The 22,805-nt window shown below is 41.6% G+C and overlaps 1 protein-coding gene across 1 annotated transcript in view; it reads left to right on the forward strand.

Moving 5' to 3' along the window:
* Window positions 1–22,805, forward strand: part of LOC117508624 (T-lymphoma invasion and metastasis-inducing protein 1-like) — a 135,369-nt gene that overhangs the window by 79,978 nt on the left and 32,586 nt on the right. The gene's annotated exons all lie outside the window — the stretch shown is intronic.

The following is a 22,805-nucleotide window of genomic DNA, read 5'->3' on the forward strand; positions in this document are numbered from 1 at the left end:
GGACTTCCAAAAAAATAAAAAAAGACTTTGTGTATTTCCTCAGTCCAGCCAAAAATCATATCAGCGTTTCATCCATCTTCATGCATCCAGACGGCTTACAGTGGAGTGGGTTTTGTCTGTGTGTGTGTAGCAGCGTCAGTTAACTCAATCAAATCATCATGTCGCTGTCCCGTGCACACACATGCAGCCAGCTTGGTCGAGCTGTGTACCTCCTCAGTGCAGCGAAAAAAAAAAGTCACGTCAGAAATGAGTCCAGGTTTTCTTTCTCTCTTCCTGCTAACAGACAGCACAGTGGATTTGTTTTGTGTGCGTGTGTGTGTATCTTACAAGAATTAGCAGTGTCAGTTAGCTCAAATTATGTCTATCTTGTCCCCTGCATGCGCACACCCACACAACCTGGTCGGCGCTTGTGCGTGCGTGAACAACAAAAATAAGACTGTATATGTCCTCAGTGCAGCGAAAAAAAAATCACGTCAGAAATGAGTCCAGCTTTTGTTCTCTCTTCCTGCTAACAACCTCCAGGCAGCACAGTGGATGGTTTTTGTGTGTGCACGCGTGTGCATGCACGAGCATGCGTGGGCACGCACGCACTCCTGCGCGAGCATGCGTGTGCGCAACATGCACGAGTACGCGCGCACATGTGCATGCGTGATCACGTGTGCGCGCACGTGCACATGAGAGTGCAATGGTACCAAACGTATGGAACCAAATTTGCACTCTAAATGGAACCAAGCCACACTCTGAATGCCATGCAATGTCATGTGACATACAAAGCACCAATCAAATGACATGGATCCACTCAGCCGTTATATAAATTTCAATATAAGTGGGTAAACAGAATGTTTATGTAGATGTAGAGGATTAATTACCTTTTACCAGAAGCAGCTATAAAAGCCCATGTCATAAACTCCACAATATTTCACAGATTAGTTTGCCTGTTTGATATTATGAGGAGATTATTTTTTTCTTCTACCTTCTGACCTTTCCATCACTTTAGTACAATGGTTCCCAAAATGGATGATGCGCCCCTTGGGGAGGGCACAGAGTTATTGGAGGGGGGAGTGGCAAGGCAAGTTCATTTTGTTTGTTGCAAACAAAGCATTCATGTATGTGGCCGCATTGCTTTTTATGATACTCTAAGCAACCAGGACAGTTAAAATATGTATACAGTATTTAATTAAAATATTATATATCATTAGCCAATTACCCGCTACAGGGCAGGTTTGATTAAGAGACTGAAATGAAATCTTCATTGTCATTAGCAAAGCTGTCACCTCTCACCTATTCTGTATTCCAAAGAACTGTTAGGGCATGACTAAAGCTGCCTTAAGAAGAGACAACTCATTTACAACACCTTATGGTACACCCCATTGCTTGTCTGTCCATTTGGTGCAAATAGGAAGATGGTCTTTGTGGTTCCAGTTCATGAGGCTGCCACATAGAACCTGCCATGTAAAGAAGTCACAGTCAGAGAGATTCGCACCAATGGCTCTGAGAGTCCATCCCTGAGCCTTTTTGATGGTCATGACAAAGCACAGAAACTGATGCCTTCTGAACTGGAAAAGTAGATCTGATTGAATCATCGGTATTTGAGGGAGAAATATGACTTCTCCTTTGTATGGGCCGCAGGAAATGGCTGCTTTGATGACGTTCTCGTGTAGCAGGTGGATGACACAGCGAGTCCCATTGGCACATCAATACCCTGTGTCACTCCCCGTATGTTGCAGTATATGTGTTCAAGGTTTCGCTCAATTCCGAGGTGTCGTTTGGACAAGATTCAGGTCAGTTTATTTAAATTTATTTAATTTATACGGTGCCAAATCACAACAAAACTGACTCAAGGTGCTTCACACAAGCAAGGCCTAACATTACCAACCCCTAGAGCAAAAACACAGGTGACAGTGGTAAGGAAAAACTACCTTTGATGATATTGAGGAAGAAACCTCAAGCAGACCAGACTCCGGGCTGACCCACTCCTTAGGCCATGCTAACAGTTACAAGGATTTTACAAAGCTTTACAAAGGTGAAGAAACAGAAAACAGGAACTCAAAACAACATGACATAATAACAAAAGAATATGTATTTGATGAGAAGTCCACGCAGGCGGTTATGCCACAGACAGGGGTCATCCAGCAGTCCTCATGCTGTCAGTGGGCCTGTTCCCACAGCAGTGTCCATTCCAAATGCAGACTGCATGTCAGTTTGGCATCCTGTCTTCAGTAGCCATCTCTCTATCCATACCTCGGACAGAGAGAAAAAGAGCAGGCTCAGTCTCTCAGATAAACTACACCTGTGGTATAATTCATTAGCAGTAAATCAACAAGAAGCAGAGAAAATACTAAGGTGATCGCCGGCCGCTATTCCTAAGCTTCACTAACACGCAATATTTAGATAAAGTTGAGGTCGACACCTGTTCCATTACTAATAAAATTAATTTAAAAGGATAGGAAGCATACCGGTAGTTCCATATGCCAGTATGCTAGCCATATGAAAGGGAGAATAAATGTGTCTTAAGTCTGGACTTGAATGTCTCTACAGCAGTGATTCTCAACCGGGGTGCCGCGGCACCCTACGGTGCCGTGATCGATCGTCAGGGGTGCCGTGGGCAATTATCAAATATCACCGTTATCGGGTGTATGTGCTGTAATAGTGTGGCAGATGTAATGCTCTTTTATTCCAGTAGATGGCAGCAAAGCGCTGTACTAGAGTATAATAGACATACTTGCGCACATAGCGTTGTGCGTCTCCATGGTTACGGGTTGCTGACTACAGCGTGAATCTCAGCTGCTCACGGAGCATGGCTCCTCTGGGGAAGGAGAGACCGCGTTGGCTGTGGAGGTGTGCGGGGAAGGCGGCCTCACCTCCGTTGATGTCACTGTGGTCAGACTTGGGCCTTCTCGCTCACAACTGGGTTCGCTGAAGGTAGCCTCTGGGCTCCGTGAATATTAGAGTGGCAGATTATTGTGAATAAAAGTGTCAACACGTCTAAAAAAAAAAAAAAACACTTGAGATTAGGGCTGTCGCAATTATTACAATATTCGTCAATCGCGATTATTTTTCATATTCGCGATTATTTTTCATATTTGCGATTACCGTGAATTATTTATTTTATCCACAAAGCATAAAACGACTCAGAATCTGACGTCATTGTGCTGCAGCCTCCGTTTGGAGCTGTCGGTGTGTGTGTGTGTGTGTGTGTGTGTGTGTGTGTGTGTGTGTGTGTGTGTGTGTGCGCGCGCGCGGAGTCAACATGAAGCTGCCTTTACTTCTCTCTGAACTTTCTCTAAAGGTGTGATTCTGCCGTTACCGTCCTGTTCACACCATGTGCACGTCGTATGCTGAATTTATGAGATCATGAGATGAAATAAACGGTCAAATAGCTTTAAAAACATATTTTAAAAAATGAGAATATATGAATGAACTGAGCCACAAAAAAAAAAAAAAAACCCTGACATGGAGAAGCTGTGGTGATGTTCAGATGCACAGATCACAAAAAGCAGGTGAGAACTTTAACAGCTGTTATTTTCCAAAGGTATTTATTTGTTCAGTATGGGTTTAATGCAGTGTTTAAGCACAAAACGTGACTGATGAGGAGAAACAATTTCAGAAATGCAACAGAAACAACCACAATTCAGAAAAAGTTGGGACTGTATGTAAAATGAAGATAAAAATAAAAATGTTGCACCATTCCCAGTTTCTCCACTCACAGAAGCCAAACGTTCTTCCAGAGTTGTGTAATTATACTACAATAGTAGAATATAAAGAAGGGGAAAAAAGAAAAAAAAATAGAAAATATATTCGTCAATCGCAATTATTTGTCTGACAATTAATCATCTCCAGAAATTCCTAATCGTGACAGCCCTACTTGAGATCAGAGCACAAATTGCTTGAGGATTTTCGAAATGCGGTGTTTTCTGTATCGATTTTCTATTGCGATAATTGGGTTTTGCACAAAACCAGAGGTACTAGAATTATAATATTATTTTGATTGGTGGTGTGCCGCAGGATTTTGTAAATATAAAAAGGGGTGCCGTGACTCAAAAAAGGTTGAAAATCACTGCTCTACAGAATCAGACAGGACAGGAGAGGGAAATACACACACACACCACTGTGTTTTAGTACATAGATGTTTATATATTAAACTAGTGTGTTGCCTGTGGAGATCCACGGGCTGTAGATTGGGTAGTGTTTATAAAATAGGTAGCTGACATTTTTCAAGGGTGGTAATAAAATCTGATTTTTCTTGCATGGAGTTTTCATTAGCTGTTGGGTAATTTGGGGGCGCATGTATGTGGCTGCATTGCATTTGATATTAGTTTTTGCCACATATGTTTTTGAGATATGAAAACATATTTCTCGTATCAAGCATTGAAGCAAAAGCTGCAGTCTCGCACACCTCTTCGGTGCTATAAATGATATTACGGCTCTTGTTCACATTTTGCCAACCTGGTTTAAAAGCTTTGTTTTTGAAGCTGCTTTTTTGCATGATTAGCGGCATTAAACTTGTGAGTAAATGAGCAACGTATGCATAATCCATCAATACGGAATGTGCAGATTGCAAAAAAACCCCCAAAAAACCTGTGACATGATAGAAGAAATCTGAGCTCAGATTTGGATTCAGCACCCCAACATTGCCCCAAATTAGTTGTCTAAGTCCATGCAATTATTTATTTATTTATTATTATTTTTGGGGGGGACCAATATAACTATAATAATAGTGTGCAAATGATAACAAGAATCTAAACAATTTCTAAATACATTAAGACAGTAAATTAAGATGAAAGAGTTGAGTTCCTCTTCTAAAAACTGTTGAGGTCTAAGGTTCTAAAAACATTCTGGACTCACACACCATTCCAGCTAATTATAGCTTTGCACAATTTATTACCACCCTCGAAAAATGTTAGCTACCTATTTTATAAACATTACCCAATCTGGAGCCCGTGGGTCCCCACGGGCAACACACTCATTAAAAGTAGCCGTTTTTCAGCCAATTCAAACTAAATCCTCAAAAGTGACACTGAAGTTGCTCAACACTCACTGCAGACTCTATTTATAGCCTAAATGATATGACTGTAATTAAGACACATCCATGCACCTGAGATTTGCAACATCTTCCAGTCATGCAGTCACTGTAACACTTCCCAGTTCATTTGTTGCTCTTGGAGCTCTGTGGCTATTTTAAGATCATTGTCAAGCGAGACAAATGGCTGCCATGCCAGAGACATGATTTCATGTTCTGATATAGTTGCAATAATGATACCCTTTATTATTTTTAAAGCTGCACAAGATTTGTGGCTGATTGGATAATATGTTCTTTGTTATAGCTGTTACTTTGAATAAGTCTGGGTTTTTGTTCATCTTTTTTTCTAATAATGAAGAATAACATGTCAAGAGAATTACATGTGTTATCTATAAATCTTTCTGCTCAGATTGTAGTAAATGTATTATTCACTGCACAACCCCATGCAGTCTGATGTACACACATTTGTGTTTATGCACATTTATAATATATGAAAAACACTTTGGTTGTTTTGATTGTCTCAGACGTATAAACTGATAGCAGACAGGTAGTGCAGCCCTTCATGAAAATGATTTAATCTCACAATAACTTCACATTTCTGCCTGTTGTGTGGAGCTAATATTTTTTCCTGGAGGATTTTGGATATACTATTTGAAAAAATTTCTCTAGCCTGTAATATGCATATTACCAATCAGAGACCTCTTGGGCTTATTGTACTGACTGATGTCAGTAAAGGCCCATGACCCTGATACTCAGCCATAACTGTTGGTACTCTGTGTGCCCTGTCTTACACCCAGTGCAAAGGTTGGGTGAACAGAGATGGAGGAGCAGCAGGTGTTTCAGGAACAAAGCGCGCAACTCTGTACTTCAGAGAGGTGTGGTGGATGCTGCTCCCAAATATGATCTGCTGTGTGCTTTGATGCTTTGCTTCCAAAACAGAAGGTTCCCACAATATCCTGTGTAAAACCTGTGACAAATCAACATGCAGATTCATATCAGATCTGCTCTGACAACCCCGAGTTAAAAGGATGAAGCAAAAAGAACTTACTTTTACAAACAATAATATAGGCTCCATCTTAACAAGTCAAATCAAGTCTAGGAGCATGCCCTGGGGCCGTGGTTCGCCACATCCACAACCCCACGGAACCCAGTCCCAGGCAGACAACAAGTCTATTCCCACATCTCTAAAATAGCCATCTATCTCCAGCAGCCATGTGAAATGTGGGTGTTCCCTTGGTCTTCTCCAGCTACTGGACTCCTCAGCACTCAGGCACCTGTATTCTGGATCATGCCCAGATAAACAGGCTACATGGCCAAAATGTTGTAGCTGACCTCACAGTAAAAGTGACACTTCTCATCTTTAGTTTCTCTAAGTAACCACTCATGTAATACAAAGTCATTCGTCCATTTGTCATGGATTCTTCTGAAGATACCTAGTACTAAAGACATCCAGTTGTCACTTTATGTGCAGTTAGATTGATCTAGTTATCTAGATAACGATTTGTTTCCCAGTGTAATCTTCACGTGCCTTAACTAAAGCACTCCTTCTGCTGAATCACCTCTAAATTATTTACACATTATTCACTTTGCGTGTTTTTAGGAATCCGCTAGCTTAGCGCAGCTACTAGCTCTTAGCCAGTTTAGCATGGCGGCTTCTCCTGTCTCTCCCGCACTTTTCTGCTCTGGGTGTGAAATGTTTAGTTATTCCTCGGCCTCCTTTAGCAGTAACGGTACTTGTAATAAGTGTAGCTTATTCATAGCTTTGGAGGCCAGGCTGGGCGAATTGGAGACTCGGCTCCGCACCGTGGAAAATTCTACAGCTAGCCAGGCCCCTGTAGTCGGTGCGGACCAAGGTAGCTTTGCCGCCGTTAGTTCCCCTCTGGCAGATCCCGAGCAGCCGGGAAAGCAGGCCGACTGGGTGACTGTGAGGAGGAAGCGTAGTTCTAAACAGAAGCCCCGTGTACACCGCCAACCCGTTCACATTTCTAATCGTTTTTCCCCACTCGGCGACACACCCGCCGAGGATCAAACTCTGGTTATTGGTGACTCTGTTTTGAGAAATGTGAAGTTAGCGACACCAGCAACCATAGTCAATTGTCTTCCGGGGGCCAGAGCAGGCGACATTGAAGGAAATTTGAAACTGCTGGCTAAGGCTAAGCGTAAATTTGGTAAGATTGTAATTCACGTCGGCAGTAATGACATCTGGTTACGCCAATCGGAGGTCACTAAAATTAACATTGAATCGGTGTGTAACTTTGCAAAAACAATGTCGGACTTTGTAGTTTTCTCTGGGCCCCTCCCCAATCGGAGAGTGACATGTTTAGCCGCATGTTCTCCTTGAATTGCTGGCTGTCGGAGTGGTGTCCAAAAAATGAGGTGGGCTTCATAGATAATTGGCAAAGCTTCTGGGGAAAACCTGGTCTTGTTAGGAGAGACGGCATCCATCCCACTTTGGATGGAGCAGCTCTCATTTCTAGAAATCTGGCCAATTTTCTTAAATCCTCCAAACCGTGACTATCCAGGGTTGGGACCAGGAAGCAGAGTTGTAGTCTTACACACCTCTCTGCAGCTTCTCTCCCCCTGCCATCCCCTCATTACCCCATCCCCGTAGAGACGATGTCTGCTCCCAGACCACCAATAACCAGCAAAAATCTATTGAAGCATAAAAATTCAAAAAGAAAAAATAATATAGCACCTTCAACTGCACCACAGACTAAAACAGTTAAATGTGGTCTATTAAACATTAGGTCTCTCTCTTCTAAGTCCCTGTTGGTAAATGATATAATAATTGATCAACATATTGATTTATTCTGCCTTACAGAAACCTGGTTACAGCAGGATGAATATGTTATTTTAAATGAGTCAACACCCCCGAGTCACACTAACTGTCAGAATGCTCGTAGCACGGGCCGAGGCGGAGGATTAGCAGCAATCTTCCATTCCAGCTTATTAATTAATCAAAAACCCAGACAGAGCTTTAATTCATTTGAAAGCTTGACTCTTAGTCTTGTCCATCCAAATTGGAAGTCCCAAAAACCAGTTTTATTTGTTATTATCTATCGTCCACCTGGTCGTTACTGTGAGTTTCTCTGTGAATTTTCAGACCTTTTGTCTGACTTAGTGCTTAGCTCAGATAAGATAATTATAGTGGGCGATTTTAACATCCACACAGATGCTGAGAATGACAGCCTCAACACTGCATTTAATCTATTATTAGACTCTATTGGCTTTGCTCAAAATGTAAATGAGTCCACCCACCACTTTAATCATATCTTAGATCTTGTTCTGACTTATGGTATGGAAATAGAAGACTTAACAGTATTCCCTGAAAACTCCCTTCTGTCTGATCATTTCTTAATAACATTTACATTTACTCTGATGGACTACCCAGCAGTGGGGAATAAGTTTCATTACACTAGAAGTCTTTCAGAAAGCGCTGTAACTACGTTTAAGGATATGATTCCTTCTTTATGTTCTCTAATGCCATATACCAACACAGTGCAGAGTAGCTACCTAAACTCTGTAAGTGAGATAGAGTATCTCGTCAATAGTTTTACATCCTCATTGAAGACAACTTTGGATGCTGTAGCTCCTCTGAAAAAGAGAGCTTTAAATCAGAAGTGCCTGACTCCGTGGTATAACTCACAAACTCGTAGCTTAAAGCAGATAACCCGTAAGTTGGAGAGGAAATGGCGTCTCACTAATTTAGAAGATCTTCACTTAGCCTGGAAAAAGAGTCTGTTGCTCTATAAAAAAGCCCTCCGTAAAGCTAGGACATCTTTCTACTCATCACTAATTGAAGAAAATAAGAACAACCCCAGGTTTCTTTTCAGCACTGTAGCCAGGCTGACAAAGAGTCAGAGCTCTATTGAGCTGAGTATTCCATTAACTTTAACTAGTAATGACTTCATGACTTTCTTTGCTAACAAAATTTTAACTATTAGAGAAAAAATTACTCATAACCATCCCAAAGACGTATCGTTATCTTTGGCTGCTTTCAGTGATGCCGGTATTTGGTTAGACTCTTTCTCTCCGATTGTCCTGTCTGAGATATTTTCATTAGTTACTTCATCCAAACCATCAACATGTTTATTAGACCCCATTCCTACCAGGCTGCTCAAGGAAGCCCTACCATTATTTAATGCTTCGATCTTAAATATGATCAATCTATCTTTGTTAGTTGGCTATGTACCACAGGCTTTTAAGGTGGCAGTAATTAAACCATTACTTAAAAAGCCATCACTTGACCCAGCTATCTTAGCTAATTATAGGCCAATCTCCAACCTTCCTTTTCTCTCAAAAATTCTTGAAAGGGTAGTTGTAAAACAGCTAACTGATCATCTGCAGAGGAATGGTCTATTTGAAGAGTTTCAGTCAGGTTTTAGAATTCATCATAGTACAGAAACAGCATTAGTGAAGGTTACAAATGATCTTCTTATGGCCTCGGACAGTGGACTCATCTCTGTGCTTGTTCTGTTAGACCTCAGTGCTGCTTTTGATACTGTTGACCATAAAATTTTATTACAGAGATTAGAGCATGCCATAGGTATTAAAGGCACTGCGCTGCGGTGGTTTGAATCATATTTGTCTAATAGATTACAATTTGTTCATGTAAATGGGGAATCTTCTTCACAGACTAAAGTTAATTATGGAGTTCCACAAGGTTCTGTGCTAGGACCAATTTTATTCACTTTATACATGCTTCCCTTAGGCAGTATTATTAGACGGTATTGCTTAAATTTTCATTGTTACGCAGATGATACCCAGCTTTATCTATCCATGAAGCCAGAGGACACACATCAATTAGCTAAACTGCAGGATTGTCTTACAGATATAAAGACATGGATGACCTCTAATTTCCTGCTTTTAAACTCAGATAAAACTGAAGTTATTGTACTTGGCCCCACAAATCTTAGAAACATGGTGTCTAACCAGATCCTTACTGTGGATGGCATTACCCTGACCTCTAGTAATACTGTGAGAAAACTTGGAGTCATTTTTGATCAGAATATGTCATTCAAAGCGCATATTAAACAAATATGTAGGACTGCTTTTTTGCATTTACGCAATATCTCTAAAATTAGAAAGGTCTTGTCTCAGAGTGATGCTGAAAAACTAATTCATGCATTTATTTCCTCTAGGCTGGACTATTGTAATTCATTATTATCAGGTTGTCCTAAAAGTTCCCTAAAAAGCCTTCAGTTAATTCAAAATGCTGCAGCTAGAGTACTAACGGGGACTAGAAGGAGAGAGCATACCTCACCCATATTGGCCTCTCTTCATTGGCTTCCTGTTAATTCTAGAATAGAATTTAAAATTCTTCTTCTTACTTATAAGGTTTTGAATAATCAGGTCCCATCTTATCTTAGGGACCTCGTAGTACCATATCACCCCAATAGAGTGCTTCGCTCTCAGACTGCAGGCTTACTTGTAGTTCCTAGGGTTTGTAAGAGTAGAATGGGAGGCAGAGCCTTCAGCTTTCAGGCTCCTCTCCTGTGGAACCAGCTCCCAGTTCAGATCAGGGAGACAGACACCCTCTCTACTTTTAAGATTAGGCTTAAAACTTTCCTTTTTGCTAAAGCTTATAGTTAGGGCTGGATCAGGTGACCCTGAACCATCCCTTAGTTATGCTGCTATAGACGTAGACTGCTGGGGGGTTCCCATGATGCACTGTTTCTTTCTCTTTTTGCTCTGTATGCACCACTCTGCATTTAATCATTAGTGATCGATCTCTGCTCCCCTCCACAGCATGTCTTTTTCCTGGTTCTCTCCTTCAGCCCCAACCAGTCCCAGCAGAAGACTGCCCCTCCCTGAGCCTGGTTCTGCTGGAGGTTTCTTCCTGTTAAAAGAGAGTTTTTCCTTCCCACTGTAGCCAAGTGCTTGCTCACAGGGGGTCGTTTTGACCGTTGGGGTTTTACATAATTATTGTATGGCTTTGCCTTACAATATAAAGCGCCTTGGGGCAACTGTTTGTTGTGATTTGGCGCTATATAAAAAAAAAAATTGATTGATTGATTGATCTTAATGGTGTACATAAAATGAGTAGCAAAAATGGTTTTAGACATGTCCTATTTGCTATCAAGAGGGTCCACAGACTGAGTGGAAACTGGACTTTGTGCTCAGGTACAAAGAGGTTGGGTTTAACATGTTTATTAGGCATGAAGGTGTGTTGTCCTAACACAAATCCAACCAGTGTGTCACCTGTCCTTACTTTTATAGCCTGGTCACACGGCATACAACAATTCCTGAACGATGGGAAAAAAGTAAAAAAGTCACAAATTGTTGAGAAAAGGTGGACAAACGAGCTTTATCACTGAGTAGCCTGCGAATCTAGAGCGCAAAGGGGACGAAAGAGAACAAAATGAAACCGAAGCTAACATTGATCTCGATACTTTAAGCGAAATGCGCCTGGAGCAACTGCTGGAGCAGTGTGTGTCTGCATTCCAGGACTCGGCGCTGGGACAGAGCTCAGCTGCAAACAGAAGCATGTGATCTGACCCACTGTGGAGATCTGTGTGCATGTCAGTAGATCCACCTGCTCTGGTTCTTTGTCTAGAACAAAAGAGGGATCATCTCCTTCATCATCAGAATCCTCACTATCTGGTTGAGACTATGACGACACGCTGCACGCTCTGTCTTGCTCCAATTAAAAAAAAAAACTGAAGCGCTTGCTCAACATTCATAAGATGTCTCATTTTTACAAAACAAAAACACCACCACACTAACCACACGCGCTAAATACTCCACCAAAATATAATACACACTCCAAATACGCCAAATATTTCTCAAATCTCTCAAATACGCTGTCTGTACACCCAAAATGCGCGTATACAAGACAGAGAGAGAGAGAGCGTGCTCTCTTTGCCTTTTTTCAAAACCCTGCTGTTTCTGATCACCTCATGCACACACAGGTGCTGTGTACATGGATCAGACACACACACGCTTCACCTTCTCTCCAGCTGGGTTTTCTGTTTTCATGTCACGCTTCTGTGGATCAATGCTGTTCACACGTGAATGTCCACTGCTGCTGGAACTTTTTTCCACACTTGATGGCTCAAAGTCAGGCTTCTGTAAACCGTCGCCTGGTTTGCAGAAACGGAGGCACGGTTTGCTGTGACAGATCACAGCAGACGACATGAAATATTATTACGTCGTGTCATCCCTCAGCTCCACAGAAACAAACGAGGCTGATCGTGCTCCTGCAAAGCCCCCCCCACCTCGAACACATACGCAGTGATCAAGGATCACTTCCTCAAAACTTTTGAACTGTCAGATGCTGAAAGGGCGAGCAGGCTCTTATCTCTGCAGAGGCTGGAGGAGAGCAAGCCCTTCAGAGTTCATGGACAGAATCCTGCAGCTCCGGCCGGACTTTTTGTGCAGCAACTCTCCCCTCATCTGCGCGCAGCGCTAGAACAACACCACGATCATGGACTTCCATGCGCTGGTGGAGGAGGCCGACAAATTCTTCCTGGCCGGCCAGCACCACGGCATGACCGCGGCAGCACTCGTCACATCACATGCAGCGGCAGAAGCCTCACACCACACTCCAGCAACATCGCAGAGGAAGCAGCTGCATCTCTCCTCCACAAAAGCACTCTCACAAACCGGCTTCTGTACTGTGTGAAAACATTCAGGTGGTCGAACAAAGTCAAACTAAACTAACGTTACAAAAACTAAGCAAATGATAAAAAAAAAAAACATCAAGAACTAAAGCAAAATGATATACGAATGAATTAAGGTTTTCGGCGGCATTCGTTCAAATTTTTCAGCAGTTTAAAAATCCTGATGAAGCACCAGCTGCAGGAACAAAGCTGCATGAAGGTTAAACAATGCTAATGAAAGTCCAGATTTCTTGTTTTGTTTGGGCTTCGTTGCCCTTCGTTAAGTGCCTTGTGACCTGGTCTTTAAGCTGGAGTGCACCAGGTACATATTGTAGTTGTACTGAGAAAGCAGGCACTGATGAGTTAACACAGTAGTGCCACCCTATCAGAGCTCACAGTGGACACCAAATTTCCCTGAGGTGAAGCACTGAACCAGGAGTGGCTATAACATACTGTCACACTAATACACCACTACAGATGACTAGGACTATGGGAGGTGATGGTCTAGTGCAGGGGTGGGCAACTTGTTCCAGAATGGGCCAAGAGGGTGCACGTTTTCTTTACAGCCACTGACTCCACCAGGTGATTTCACTCATAAACTGATTCCATCTGCTCAAAGTGATATTAATGAGTGAAATCACCTGGTGGAGTCAGTGGCTGCAAAGAAAACCTGCACTCTCTTGGCCCTTTCTGGAACAAGTTGCCCACCCCTGGTCTAGTGGTTAAGCATTAGGCTTGAGACTAGAGGATCCTCGGTTCACATCCCAGCCTGACCAGCAGCCTCACATCAGAGCGAATGTGAGGCATCATTTGTAAAGTGCTTTGAGCATCTGATACAGATGGATAAATGCAGTTCATTTACCATTTAGGAACAGTGTGCAGTAGGGATGTGAATCGTTCAACAACTCACGATTCAATTTGATTCCGATTCTTGGGGTGACTATTTGATTCAGAATCGATTTTCGATTCAAAGAGCTCTGAGAAATAGTTATATTACTTAAAAAATGTTTATGTTTAAGAAAATGCAGCTTTACAAGGTTAATCAAGTGATTCTAGATGTAAATTTATTTATCTGCTTTGCTCGTTCAGAGTTGGCTGGCAGTTTAGCGAAGCACTGGTCAGTAGTCGGCAGATAACGCTGCTCCCCTCTTTTAGCTCCGGGTGATGACGTAGCATGTGGGCTTGCGGATTTGAAGTGTTTCCGAAGTACCTGACTTTCATTTTGCAGATTTTGCACACTGCATAAGTCATGTCAAGCTCCTTCTTACGCAGCAAATAATAAAATCCAAAATGCACCCAAACATTTGCCTTCAGCAAAGACGGTGCTGGCTGAATTAGCTCTTCGTCCGCCATGCTAAGCTACAGCCACTGAACTCTGCAGCTCACGAGTGTTTGAAGCACGTCGGACCCTCACCCCCGCGGGGACGCTGTAGTATGGAAGCCGTTGCCTGACAAACAGTACACAGCGAGTAAGCAAGAAAATGTATTAAAAAAATGCTTTTTAAAAATCGATTCTTGGACATTTTGGATCGATTCAGAATCATAATAAATAAGAATCGCAATTCGGACGTGAATCGATTTTTTTCCGACACCCCTAGTGTACAGGCAAGCAGGCTGTATGTGCTTTATGAACCTGCGTATATACATTGTAGGGTTTGGCTGGGCATTTCCATTGTCCATTGCTGATGGCTTTCTGACATCATGGTGTAACGCCACCATCGTAATGACATGCCCACCACCCTGCCGTCCCTGCTGTAATATAAATTATATATATGTTCAGTGGGGGTATGTGCTTTAAGGAGTGTGAGCGATTGAAGGACAGTGGCCTGGCTTTATTTCTGTGTGAAATAGATGAGATGCACTGGGCAGTCCATGAGCCATGTGCATGCTGAAACAGGTGGGTACAGGACAGCATGGTGGATTAGTGGTTAGCACTGTTGCCTCGCAGCAAGGAAGGTCATGGGATTGATTCCCACCTCTGTCCATTTGCATGTCCTCCCAGTGTTTATGTGGGTTTCCTCCGGGTGCTCCAGCTTCCTCCCACTTCAAAAGACATGCAGGTTGGGTGAATTGGAGATTTTAAAAAATTGTCCAGGTCTCCCCTCTATAAGAGATCTTGATCTCAGTGGAACTGACCTGGTTAAATAAAGGTTAAAATTTTACAAATTTAAAAAAAAAAATCTAAACCTTCTGAATGTTCCATGGGGATATGCTGTGATGATCAGTATGCAACCCAGCATCCAGTTTTCACACTGACTGCAGAGAAAATTAATTTGAGATATCAGAAAGAGTTCATCAGTTTGTTGTCTATGTGGACACCCAGGTACTTGTAGTAGTTCACAATGTCTAGCTCAGTTCCATTGCTGGTAACTGGGTTTGGATGGGTCTTCCGTGTTCTGGAGTCCACCACCAGCTCCTTCGTCTTAGATACATTGAGCTGCACGAGTCCACAATACTCCACAAACCTGTCCACCACACTCCTGTACTCTGCCCCCTGGTCACTGCCGATGCAGCCCACAGTGGCAGAGTTGTCTGAGAACTTCTGCAGATGGCAGGACTGTGACCAGAACCTAAAGTCTCAGGTGTAGAGTGTGAACAGGGAGGGAGACATGACTGTCTCCTGTGGTGCTCCCGTGCTGCTCGTAATGGTGTTGGATGTAATGTCCTGCAGCCTCACGTACTATGGGCTGCCTGTAAGGTAGTTGGTAATCCAGGCCACTAGTGGAGCCTCCACCTTCATGTTACGTAGCTTATTGCTGAGTAAGTCAGGCCGGATGGTGTTGAATGCACTGGAGAAGTCAAAGAACATGACTCTCACAGTGCTGCCTGCCTCCTCCAGGTGAGAATAATCTCTGTGCAGCATGAAGATGATGGCATCCTCCATTCCACTCTTGGGCTGGTATGCAAACTGCCGGGGGTTCCAGTGATGATTCAGTGACTGTGTGGAGGTGCCTCAGGTTGAGCCCCTCAAGTGACTTCAGAACATACGAGTTCTGTTAGAAAAGAATCCTTTCAAAAACCTGATGGATTTGAATCGCGTGTGCTTGCATGAGCCAACCTTGAACCTTCGTGCGCATGTGTGAATTTTTTCACGCCTGTCGATTGCGTCATTTCCTGTTAAGCAGCCTTTGTGTGAGGTGTGTGTCGTGCTCTCTGCGTTTTTTCATTCCAAGGAAAAAGACAGAATGACTGGAGCAGCGCGACTGCATCAAATTTTGCCAGAAACTGGGCGTCAGCCAGGTGGAAACCATTCGGATTATTCAGACGGCTTTCGGTGACGATGCTATGAGCATCACACAGATTAAGGAGCGGTACAACCGGTTTAAAGACGTCTGCACAATGGTGGAGAGTGAGCCGCGCTCTGGTCGGCCATCAACACGCTGAAATGACCAGATCATTTCCAAAGTGAACACTGTGGTGATGCGGGACCGTCGTGTGACTATCCGAGAAATTGCAGACATCAGTACTTTTTCGACACATTCCACTGTGACAGAAGATTTGGCCATGAAAAGAGTTGCAGCGAAATTCATGCCGATGACTTCGGCACGAAGCTGACGGCGGAGCAAAAGCGCCACCGTGTTGAATTCTCACAGGACATACTGGACTCCGAAAAATGATGCCCACCTCTTCCACCATTCGGAAGATTCAGATGGCTTTCGGTGGCTTTTCAGTCGTATGACTATCCGAGAAATTGTGGAAGAGGTGAGCATGTCACAGCATGTCCTGTGAGACTTCAACACGGTGGCGCTTTTGCTCCGCCGTCAGCTTCGTGCCAAAGCCATCGACATGAATTTCGCTGCAACTCTTTCATGGCCAAATCTTCTGTCACAGTGGAATGTGCCGAAAAAGTGCTGATGTCCATCTCTTCCGCAACTTCTCAGATAGTCACACGACGGTCCCACATCACCACAGCATTCATTTTGGAAATGATCTGGTCATTTCAGCGTGTTGATGGCCGACCGGAGCGTGGCTCGCTCTCCACCGCTGTGGTCTTTAAACCGGTTGTACCGCTCCTTAATCTGTGTGATGCCCACAGGATCGTCACCGAAAGCCATCTGAATCTTCCGAATGGTTCCCACCTGGCTGTCGCCCAGTTTCTGGCAAAATTTGATGTAGTAGCGCTGCTCCAGTCGTTCCGTCTTTTTCCTTGGAATGAAAAAACACACCTCACACATTGGCTGCTTACCAGGAAATGATGCAAACGACAGGTGTGAAAAAATTCACGCATGCGCACGGAGGTTCAAGGTTGGCTCATGCAAGCACACATGATTTAAATCCATCAGGTTTTTGAAAAAAATAAAAAGGTCGGATACTTTTCTAACAGACCTTGTATGATTTTAGGGCCACAGGTCTGTAGTCATTAAGTGTGTTGGGGTTCTTCTTCTTGGGAACCAGACATGAGGTTATCCACCACTCAGGAACAACCATCTGGTTCAGGCTCAAGTTGAAGATGTGCTGGAAAAGCCGATACAGCTGGATAGCACATCCCTTCAGCACTCGGTGGCTGAAGCCATCAGGACCTGCAGCCTTTCCTGGACACAGACAACTAAATTCTCTTCTCACATCCAGAGCAGTGTTAATGATGGGAGGCATTGAGGAGAATGAGAGTGTAGTGGAGGGAGGGGAGTGGGGGCAGGTTCGGTGGGAGGAGGGGGGGTGGTACTAAATGGGGTACTTATATAGGCTTTGAAGGATTACGTCAAAACTACTTCATGGATTCTCACCAAATTTGCACCACAGATAGATATCAATCAATCAACTTTTTTCTTATATAGCGCCAAATCACAACAAACAGTTGCCCCAAGGCGCTCCACATTGCAAGGCAAGGCCATACAATAATTATGAAAAACCCCAACGGTCAAAACGACCCCCTATGAGCAAGCACTTGGCCACAGTGGGAAGGAAAAACTCCCTTTTAACAGGAAGAAACCTCCAGCAGAACCAGGCTCAGGGAGGGGCAGTCTTCCGCCGAGACTGGCCGGGGCTGAGGGAGGGCATGAAAGACTCCACTGAATTTTGGAGGTGATCCGGATCTCTTTGTCAGATTTTGAGGATTACGTCAAAACTACTTAACGGATTTTCACCACATTTTCACTAGATTTTTTTTTTTTTTAATATTTATTTCATTCATTTAAAAAACAGAAAAGCAAAAAACAAAAGCACCACAATACCAGAATGAAAAGGAGCAGAAAGAAGAACAAGTCTTATGATTTCTGCCCCTTTTAACAATACAATCTTTCAATATACAGCATCATAGTCAACATTATTTAACAGATTGCATTTCTTTAACTTGTCACATACCACTGACCCATTTCATAATTATGACCATTAATTAATAGATTACATCACTGACAGGTTACATTTAAACTTAAGACACTCCAAACATTATTAACAGTTTACTTTTTTTTTTTTTTTTTTTTTTACTTTCTTGCAGCCCACTGACTTACTTCATAGTTTCATACTTACTTAATACATCTAATTTAATATGTTTTTTAAATAATTTAAGCGACCTTAATTCTTTAATTTCTTTATTAAGATTGTTCCATAATTTGACACCATTTACTGCAGTACTCCTTTCCTTTACTTTGGTTCTAAATCTTGTTTTTTTTTAAAGACTTCTATTCCTTTCAATTTATAACTACTTACTCTTTTTTCAAACATATTTTGAATGTTTGTTGGTAAAGTATTTTTATTAACTTGGTACATCGTTTGTAATATTTTCAAATCGACTAAATCATGAAATTTAAGTACCCTATACTTAATAAACAATGGATTAGATGGATTTCTAAAACCACTGTTACTAATCACTTTTAAAGCTCTTTTCTGCAAAATAAATAAAGGTTGTATATAGGTTGTATATGTTGATCCCCAGATTTCTACACAGTAAGTTAAATATGAGACAATCAATGAATTGTACAATGTTAATAAACCATAACTATTTAATGAATATTTTACTTTATGCAAAACAGCAATGGCTTTCGCTATTTTTCCTTTTATGTAATTTATGTGTGACTTCCATGTAAGATCTTCATCAATCATGACTCCTAAAAATTTCATTTCTTTTACCCTTTGTATATCCATTCCATCTATTTGTAATGACACATTTTTTTTTTTTTGCTCTATCATTAAACAATATGAAATTTCTTATTAATATTTAGTGACAATCTGTTTATATCAAACCAATGTTTAACTTTTTCCAACTCTGTATTTATCACTTGTGCTACTTCCTGTATATCTGATCCAGAGTAAAACAGCGTTGTATCATCAGCAAATAAAATGCTGCCAAGCACATTGGATACATTCACAAAATCATTGATATACAAAATAAACAGTTTGGGTCCAAGTACCGATCCTTGTGGTACTCCATAAATAATGTTACACAATTCTGATTTGGTATTATTTATCTGAACAAACTGCTTTCTATTTTCTAAGTAGCTTTTTACCCACTGATGTGCAACACCTCTTATTCCATATTGTTGTAACTTGTGGAGCAATCTTGAGTGGTCTATAACATCAAAAGCCTTTTTCAGGTCAATAAAAATACTTACAAAATAATCCTTATTATCTATTGTTGTTGATATTTTCTCTAGTAGTTCCATAATTGCCATAGCTGTCGAATGTTTTGTTCTGAATCCATACTGAGCATTATTTAAAATATGATGTTTCTCAATAAATTTATCCAATCTTGTTACAAAAACTTTTTCCATAATTTTAGAAAACTGTGGAAGCAATGATACTGGCCTGTAATTAGAAAAGTTATGTTTGTCTCCATTTTTATATAATGGGACTACCTTAGCAATTTTCATTTCATCTGGAAAAACCCCAGTTGACAGAGACAGATTACAGATATAAGTAAATGGTTCAATAACAATTTCTATTATACTTTTTACAGTCATCATGTCTAAATCTTCATGGTCAGTTGATCTTTTGCTTACACAGTTTTTTACAATATTTCTTATTTCATCTTTTTCCACATTGTCCAGGAAAATACTATTGACCGTATTTACCAATGTACATAATTTATCTTCTATTATTGGTTTATTTCCCACCAGACTTGACCCTACATTTGAAAAATAATCATTAAACCCATTTGCAACTTCTTTTATATCATATATCTCTTTATTTTCCTTAACAAAGTAATTTGGAATAGTTTCTTTCGTTCCATCACTATCAATCACACTTTTTATAATTCCCCATGTTACCCTCATATTATCTTTACTCTTATTTAGTTTTTCACTGTAATAATCTTTTTTTTGTTTCCTAATTATTGTTAATAGTTTATTTTTATATTTTTTGTATTTATGTTCTGATTCCTTTGTTTGCAATTTTAAAAAGCACCTGTATAAATAGTTTTTCTTTGCACAAGCATTTTTTATTCCCTTTGTCAGCCATGGTTTATTTACTCTTTTCTTACTAATTTCAATTAATTTACAATTTTTATTGTATGATTTCATCAATATTTTCATAAATGAGTTATATGCTACATTAACATCACTGACATAAACTTCTTCCCAGTTTTGATTTTTAAGGTCATATTTTAATGCCTCTAAGGCTTTTACTGACTTATCTCTTTTAAAGTTTATATCAGTTTTTTTGTTGTACCTATTTTTATATTTAAATATTGGAAAAATTGGTAAATGGTCGCTAATATCTGTCATGAAGATCCCATTCTTGATAATTTCATCTGTTCTGTTTGTAAATATATTAGCAATTACCGTTGCACTTTGCAATGTAATTCTGGTTGGTTTTGTTATCAAGGGGAATAACCCCAAACTATACATTGAATTCACAAAATCACTTAATCTTATTGGTGTTAGGCCTTGGAAGAGTCCATTAAATTTTGGAGGTGATCTGCATCTGGCTCCAGATTCTGGATCAGGATTCCATTTTGTAGACTTTTAAAGATTACATCAAAACTACTTCACACGTTTTCACCAAATTTTCACCACAGCTAGATTTTAGGCCATGGAAAACTCCACTGAATTTTGGAGGTGATCTGGATTCTGGCTCAAGATTTCACTTTATAGGCTTTGAAGGATTACGTCAAAACTACTTTCCCAGATTCTCACCAAATTTGCACCACAGGTTGATATTAGGCCAGGGGTGGGCAGTCATGTGCCGCGAAGGGCCGAGACACTGCAGGTTTTCCTTGCTACCAGTCACCCAAGCAGGTGATTTCATTGACAGTCAGGTGTTTATTTTCAGGGGAGAAGCTCATCACCAACCCATCAGCTGTGTTGTGGGCTGAGGTGTTTGGCTGGCTTTGTTTTTGTTTTCTGTTTCTCCCACCAGGTGGTATGCATTCAGGACTGAGTGGCTGAGCATTAGAACCTCACCCTGAACACCTGAGGCTTGTTTTCACGTGCAGGTCATCAGGACTCACAGCTGTGGTGTATTCTGTCTTGATCAGAGATTGCTGCATTTAAACCTTGAATGCACAGTGTGTGATTGCCAGAGACTCGACCTTGTGAGCAGACGTGTGAGATTGACGTCAGGAGAACAATCTCACCATTATGGACGCAGAGACCGCTCCAGGTTTGACGCCACAGTCTGTGAAGGAGGATTGGGTGAGGTCTCACGCTCTTCAGCACACTTCCTGAGGTAATTTGGTTTTGGTGACTTTTATGAAGTAATGACAGTGGATTTGGTGTCCCTCACACCTTGTTGTATTGAGCTGTCACGTTATGCTAATTGTCTAATCAGCTTCTGCTGCAGTGGAGATTTGAACTGAGTTGTTCCGTGCCTGCAGGGTGAGAAGCTGATATATATTTAAGCCAGGAAGTGTTTGCTGATTGTGTGCACCTTTCGAGCTGTGTCTCTCTGGGTGGAGAGTGTTGGACTCAGCTCATGTTTTCTTTCTTCACAGACTCGGTTTGTCGCGGCCACCTGGGGGGTGTCGGCGGGGTCCCTGGGTCCGAACCGCTGTGGCTCCGGACCGTTTGCGCTGCTGAGAGCGCGCTGTGTTATCACCTCACCAGACCGCAGACATTTTTGGTTGTTTATCACTGCACTCATTATGATTATTAAATTCTATTATCTTTTGAACCGTGCTCTGCTTATTTCGTGCTGGGTCCTGTCAAACGCTGGGTCGGTGCTCCGACCGCGTCCGAAACATAACAAGCTGAGGTGATTGGTTGCAAGGAAAACCTACAGTGTCTTGGCCCTTGTTGCCCACCCCTGTATGAGGCCATGGAAAACTCCACTGAATTTTTGGAGGTGATCCGGATCCAGATTAGATTTGGGATCAGAAAGATTGTGGAAAATCATGCAAAATCAGGATCCAGCTACAATATCAAGATCAGGAAGAGGGATGTTCTTGTTTATTTATCTGTCTGTCTGTCTCTCTGTTATCAGGATTACATCAAAACTACTGCATGGATTTTGACTAAATTTTCACCACAGATAGATATTAGGTCATGGAAGACTCCATTAAATTTAATTTCTTAAATTTTCCACCATTTCTAGGATCATCTCAAATCTGCTTGATGGATCATGTCAAAATTGAAATCACATGTGGCTATTGTACAAAGGAAGACCCTGTTAGTATTGGATGTTGGTCATGATCCAGATCAATATGCAGGTTCTGCAGCAGAAAGAGATGACATCACAATGTAAAACTAAGATCAGGAAGACACTGTTTTGTTTGTTTTGTTCAGCTTGTGAATTAAATATCAGATTGCAACATCTTGATCAGTTGGACCATTCAGGATCAGTATGCAATTACTGCATTGTGTTGTGGAATCCGGATCCAGGTAAAGTCTGGGTCACGATGTAAATCACATCTTTTGTTTTGAGTCTTTGTCAACCCTTGGCGGACATCGGAAATCTCGTATTGCTCTTAAATAAATTCATCCCTTTGTCCCATGCGCATTGTGTACGGATTATGCGCTGTGTAAATAGCAAAGTGAAGTCGGGCATGCCCCAAATACATTGGCACTATGCACTCAAATGGTGCACTACAGAGCATCATGCTATTGACTCAATGGCTTTCCTCTGTAATCTCTACATATCATCGAATTTGAAGTTCTAATCATTGTTTATAATATGAAAAGCTTTTCAGTGACATTCATAGGCAGTGTCACACTGTGGTTTTTGACATCAGTGTTTTCCGTTCTCGCCAAAGAGGCTGTCGCCAACGCTGGAACTGTATTAGTTCTGCATGTTAGCTTCTGCTGAGTGCAGCC

The sequence above is a fragment of the Thalassophryne amazonica genome, chromosome 4 (genome assembly GCF_902500255.1).
Source record: "Thalassophryne amazonica chromosome 4, fThaAma1.1, whole genome shotgun sequence".
NCBI classification, from domain to species: domain Eukaryota; kingdom Metazoa; phylum Chordata; class Actinopteri; order Batrachoidiformes; family Batrachoididae; genus Thalassophryne; species Thalassophryne amazonica.